Genomic DNA, 6,314 nt, shown 5'->3' with positions numbered 1-6,314 from the left:
GTGTAGGGGCAGAGCTATCAGGCCACTCACCAATCGCTGACCTTGTATGGCGTTATCTACAGGGGGGCTATATGGCATTATCTACAGAGGGGCTATATGGCGTTATCTACAGGGGGACTGTATGGCGCTATCTACAGAGGGGGCTGTATGGCGTTATATACAGGGGGGCTGTATGGCGTTCTCTACAGGGGGGCTGTATGGCGTTCTCTACAGGGGGCTGTATGGCATTCTCTACAGGGGGGCTGTATGGCGTTATCTACAGAGGGGGCTATATGGCGTTATCTACAGAGGGGGCTGTATGGCGTTATCTACAGTGGGGGCTGTATGGCGTTATCTACAGGGGGGCTGTATGGCGTTATCTACAGGGGGGTTGTATGGCGTTATCTACAGGGGGATGTATGGCGCTATCTACAGACTGGGCTGTATGGCGTTATCTACAGGGGGGGCTGTAAAAAAGGCACTATCTACAAGGGGGGGTTGTGTGACACCCAGGGGAGGGGGGCCCCCAGTCAAAAGTTTATGGAGTCTTCTAAACAGCACAGCGCATGCTTGTGTCGTCATCCCGGAAATGTCATGCTGCATAGCAACTACACGATGCATTGTTTACTGCGCAGGCGTAAGAGGTCAATGGCAAACCTCTACAAACTAGATGAAGTATAACAACTAGAAAAGAAGGGCCCTTCCTATAGGTAACCATTAGCAACAAATCTGCACGTCAACAAAGCGGACAAAAGTCCAAATATGATACTGTCCAGTGATCCAATCAATTAATTCCGAGGGACATGTATGCAGCAAAATATGCTAAATACATTAAAGTGAATCATTAGTGCACAGACATTCCATTATTATATAAATTAATATGAGCAAATATTAATTATTTTTATTTATATTTATAGATTTTTTACTATTCTGTTGCACACGAGCACTCGGGCTCACAGATCCACATAACAATGGATACTGTAAGATCGAGACAAGGTCCGCAAGCCATCCCACTCCATCTTCATCAACAGGGATCGCTCCCGAAAACCAAATACTCCTGCAGAAATAGATAGGCAAAAAATTAAGAAAAAAGATTCATTTTTTAATTTTTTTTTGATATATATTAAATAAATATAAGAATGTATACATGTCCCCCGTGGATTTAAAGGATCCACTGTGAGAAAGAACAAGCTAACATTAATTATAACTCAATGCAAGTTAGCGTAGACAAACAGACTTGTCTCATATGTCGCACATCACGTATGGAAACCTAGATCCAGTCTTAGTGAATGGTCCTGAAATTCTGTAATCCTCTGTAGAAAGAGAAAAGGGAGGCTATATATTAAAAACAAATCAATATACAGATCATGTATCACATGTGTGTGTATATATACATTCATTAAGGAAAACATCACAAGGACAATGAGGGGACCCAGAGGTGGCAACACATCAAGTTGAGAGTCTCGTCACGTTAAACTCCACATTGAGGCCTTTTGGTTTCAATGATTATAGTAGAAAGATCCACTTTAACTCGCATTTATGTAATAGTGTGGACCTATTGCCCCCCCCTATCCGGACTGGGGATTTGTTCCAATATCATGAATCTAAGATCTTTTTCTGTATGTCCCAGATCTTCAAAGTGTTTTGCTACCGGTAAATCACATTTTTTCTTACGTATGGAGTATCTGTGATTATTCAAGTGAGTCTTGAAATCACAGGAAGTCTCACCGACATATAAAAGTGAACATCGGCACCACAAGACATATACTACCCAGTCAGAGTCACATGTAAGGAATTGTTTAATCTTGTGTACTCTATGTGTGCGTGGATGTACAAAGACATTCCCCTTGTGCATAAGGCGGCAGTTGATACAATGGAGACAGGGAAAATGACCAATTTTTTTCGGTCTGAGAAGTGTCTGTTGTTCCTTTCTTTTATATGTTAGACTATTGACTAACTTATCGCGTAAATTTTGCGGGCCTCTGTATGACATCAGGGGTGTATTACTAAATGACTCAATGTGTTTGTAACTGTTCTTAATAATGCCCCAGTGTCTATTAAAGATCTTTGACACTTCCCCACTCAGATCGTTATAGGTGGAAACGAAAGGAGCCCGGGTAATGGATTTGTGCTGTCTAGAGTTCACCAGTAGATTACTTCTAGGAATACCCTTGACCTGATCTTTATATGAATGCAATAATTTTTTGGGATAGCCTCTTTGTGTAAAGTTTAGGACCATCTGATCTAGAGTCTGATCCAATTCAGACTCATCATCCACAATACGCTTTGCCCTAAGCATTTGGCTATATGGAAGTGAGCGTACCATCTTTTTGGGATGACAGCTCTCAAATTTCAATAAAGTATTGCGATCCGTCTGCTTGGTGTATAAACTAGTATACAGGACATTATCCTTAATACTTATTGAAAAATTGGATTTTCTCAGTCGAGTAAGTAACGGTAAATTGAATATCTGGGTCTATATGATTTAAAAAGGTATGGAATTCCACTAGAGACTCCACTGTGTCAGCCCAGATGAGGAAGACGTCGTCTATGTATCGCCACCACCTCAATACATGTGCGAAGTGGTGGGATAAATAGATCGACATCTCCTCCATCATGCCAACAAAAATGTTGGCATACGTAGGGGCCATGTTCAACCCCATTGCCGTGCCCCACTGTTGTAAATAAAATTTGTTGTCAAATGTAAAGTAATTGGAAGTTAGTACAAGCTCCAGGAGGGAAATAATCAGCTCACAACATGATGGTCTATGCACTGATGTCAGCAATCTATGTTTGACAGCCTCCAACCCCCTGTTGTGATCAATAGATGTATAAACTGACACCACATCAAAGGAAGCAAGTATAGCAAGCTGAGGTGGTGTCACTTGTTGGAGTTTACAAATGAAATCTGAGGTATCTCTAATATAAGATCTAGTATCCGTGGCAAAATATCTCAACGTTTTATCAATGAATATGGAAATGTTATTCAGTATAGAGTCCCTGCCCGATACAATCGGGCGACCTGGGGGATTAACAAGACATTTATGAACTTTGGGTAATAGATAAAGACAGGGTGTCTTAGGATGTTCAACAACAAGAAATTTCTTTGGGGCACGATCAATGACCCCATCCTCATGAGCCTGATTGACTAAGCTTAAAATATTTTTCTCTATCTCAAATCTTGGATCACCCATTAATAATCTATAGACATTCCCATCCTGTAACTGTAAAGGATCTGCCAGGCACAGCTTCGGGGTTAACTCCCATAGGTAATCAGTCTGCACCTGAATCTACGTCTCTGAGACTGACTCCATCTTCCACTACTCAGGATGGCAGGCTTAGGAGTGGGAGAGCCTATCGCAGCCTGGCCAGACGGAGCTAGCTCCCGCCCTCTGTCTATTTATACCTGCCTTTCCTGTTCCTCCTTTGCTTGTGATTCTTCTCGTGTGGTTTCCTGGCCCAGCTACAGCTCCTAACTATTTGATCCTGCTCCATACTGACCCTGGCTTACTGACTACTCTCCTGCTCTGCGTTTGGTACCTCGTGCTCTCCTGGTTTGACTTGGCTCGTTCACCACTCTGGTTGCTCACGGTGTTGCCGTGGGCAACTGCCCCTTTCCCTTTGCTTTGTATTCCCTTGTATGTTTGTCTCGTGCACTTACTGAGCGTAGGGACCGCTGCCCTGTTGTACCCTGTCGCCTAGGGCGGGTCGTTGTAAGTAGGCAGGGACAGAGTGGCGGGTAGATTAGGGCTCACTTGTTCGTTTCCCTACCCCCATCGTTACATAATCACAAGCCCATACCTAGTCTACCCTGGTCCCTGACACCACTATGGACCCCCTTGAGACCCTGGCTCAGCAAATGCAGGGTCTATCCCTAAAGGTCCAGGCCCTGGCTCAGAGGGTCAACCAGCCTGATGCTACCTTGGTAGTTCCCCTCACCTCACCTCTTGAACCCCACCTCAAGTTGCCCGACCGGTTCTCAGGGGACCGGAGGGCTTTTCTCTCCTTTCGGGAGAGTTGTAGGCTTTACTTTCGCTTAAAGCCTCAATCCTCAAGTTCTGAGAGCTAGCGGGTGGGTATAATTATGTCCCGGCTCCAGGAAGGGCCCCAAGAGTGGGCCTTCTCCTTGGCTCCTGACGCCCCTGAACTTTCCTCCGTTGATCGTTTCTTTTCTGCTCTCGGACTCATTTATGACGAGACTGACAGGACTGCCTTTGCCAAGAGTCAGCTGGTGACCTTACGTGAGGGTAAGAGACCTGTTGAGGAGTATTGTTCTGACTTTAGGAAGTGGTGCGTAGCTTCTCGGTGGAATGACCCTGCCTTAAGGTGCCAGTTTAGGTTGGGTCTGTCGAATGCCCTGAAAGACCTGCTAGTTAGCTATCCCTCTTATGACTCCCTAGACCAGGTTATGGCTTTAGCGGTACGACTTGACCGACGTCTCAGGGAACGACAACGTGAACGTTTATGTGTTTCCTCCTCCAACTCCCCCATGATGCCTCCCGAGGTTCCGTTGCTTCGTTCCTCCCCGGAAGACTCAGAGGTACCTATGCAACTCGGGGCCTCCGTGCCCCCCCCAACAACGTAGAGATTTCCGCAGGAAGAATGGTCTCTGCTTCTACTGTGGGGATGACAAGCATCAAGTGAACAACTGTCCTAAGCGTAAGAATGCAGCCGGAGAACTTCCGCGCCTAAGTGATCATCGGGGAGGTCACTTGGGCGCACAGGTATTTCCCGTAAATATGAAACTTAATAAGATCTTGCTTCCCTTTCAGGTCTCTTTTGGTGGTAGGTCTGCTACAGGGATTCAGGGTCCTCTGCTAATATCATGTCTGTGGAATTTGCTATGTCTCTTGCTATGCCTTTGATTGATTTGGCTAAACCTGTCCCAGTAGTGGGTATCGACTCCACTCCTCTTGCTAATGGTTATTCTACACAGCATACCCCTGTTTTTGAACTCCTTGTTGGCTCCATGCATTTGGAGCAGTGCTCTGTACTGTTGATGCAGGGATTATCGTCCGATTTGGTTTTAGGCCTTCCCTGGTTGCAGTTGCATAATCCCACGTTTGACTGGAATACTGGGGAGCTTACCAAATGGGGTAATGAATGTTTGACGTCATGTTTTTCTGTTAATTCTATTTCTCCCCCTGAGGAGGTGAACACGCTACCTGAGTTTGTTCAGGACTTCGCTGATGTTTTCTCTAAGGAGGCCTCCGAAGTGTTACCTCCTCATAGAGAATACGATTGCGCTATCGAATTGGTACCAGGAGCTAAGCTTCCTAAGGTTAGGATATTTAATCTTTCTTGTCCCGAACGTGAAGCCATGAGAGAGTATATCCAGGAATGCCTGGCCAAGGGTTACATTCGCCCCTCTACTTCTCCGGTAGGTGCTGGCTTCTTCTTCGTAGGGAAGAAGGATGGTGGTCTTAGGCCATGCATTGACTACCGTAACCTGAATAAGGTCACTGTAAGGAACCAGTATCCCCTTCCTTTGATTCCTGATCTCTTTAATCAGGTTCAGGGGGCCCAATGGTTCTCTAAGTTTGATCTACGGGGGGCATATAACCTTATCCGCATCAAAGAGGGGGATGAGTGGAAGACTGCGTTTAACACGCCCGAAGGTCATTTCGAATACCTCGTCATGCCCTTTGGGTTGTGCAGCGCCCATGGCCGCGGGCCGTCGGGTTCACTCACCTCCCGACGCCCGCAGCCATGGATCTGTGAGCGCTGGCCTCCGTCTCCCTCCTAGGAGATGCCAGCGCTCACTTCCGCTCCGTCCGGCCGGGTCCCGTAGGGTGCGCGCGCACGCTCGCGCCCGCTCTTAAAGGGCCAGCGCGCGCACATGAAAACAATGTTCATTAACCCACATGATTTCCTGCCCTATAAGAATGCCCCAGCCCTTCTGATCCTTGCCTGAGCGTTGTTAGTCTTTCCCAGTCTGTCTCGCAAATGGTCCCTTAGTGTCTCCCGTTCCTGCTGTTACCCGTGCCCTGTTACCGTTCCTGTATTCCGCATTGTTCCTGTGCCTACCCATGTTCAAGTGCCATCTGCCACGTCAAGTGTTATCTGCCACGTCAAGTGTCATCTGCCACGTCAAGTGCCATCTGCCACGTCAAGTGCCATCTGCCACGTCAAGTGTCAACTGCCACGTCAAGTGTCTTCTGCCACGTCAAGTGCCATCTGCTCATCGGATACTGCCCGCCACATCTGGCGCCACTTTCCGCACCTGCCGCCATCCGTGCTGAAGCAACAGCCACCGCCCGGACTATTTCAAGTACCTAAGCATTACTGTCTGCCATCTTACTTTCACATAGACTGTGACCTGGTCAGCTGCCTCC

Source organism: Rhinoderma darwinii, chromosome 3, assembly GCF_050947455.1.
Source record: "Rhinoderma darwinii isolate aRhiDar2 chromosome 3, aRhiDar2.hap1, whole genome shotgun sequence".
In the NCBI taxonomy this organism is placed as follows: Eukaryota; Metazoa; Chordata; class Amphibia; order Anura; family Rhinodermatidae; genus Rhinoderma; species Rhinoderma darwinii.
The sequence above is the reverse complement of the archived record's forward strand: the minus strand, read 5'-3'. Positions refer to the sequence as shown.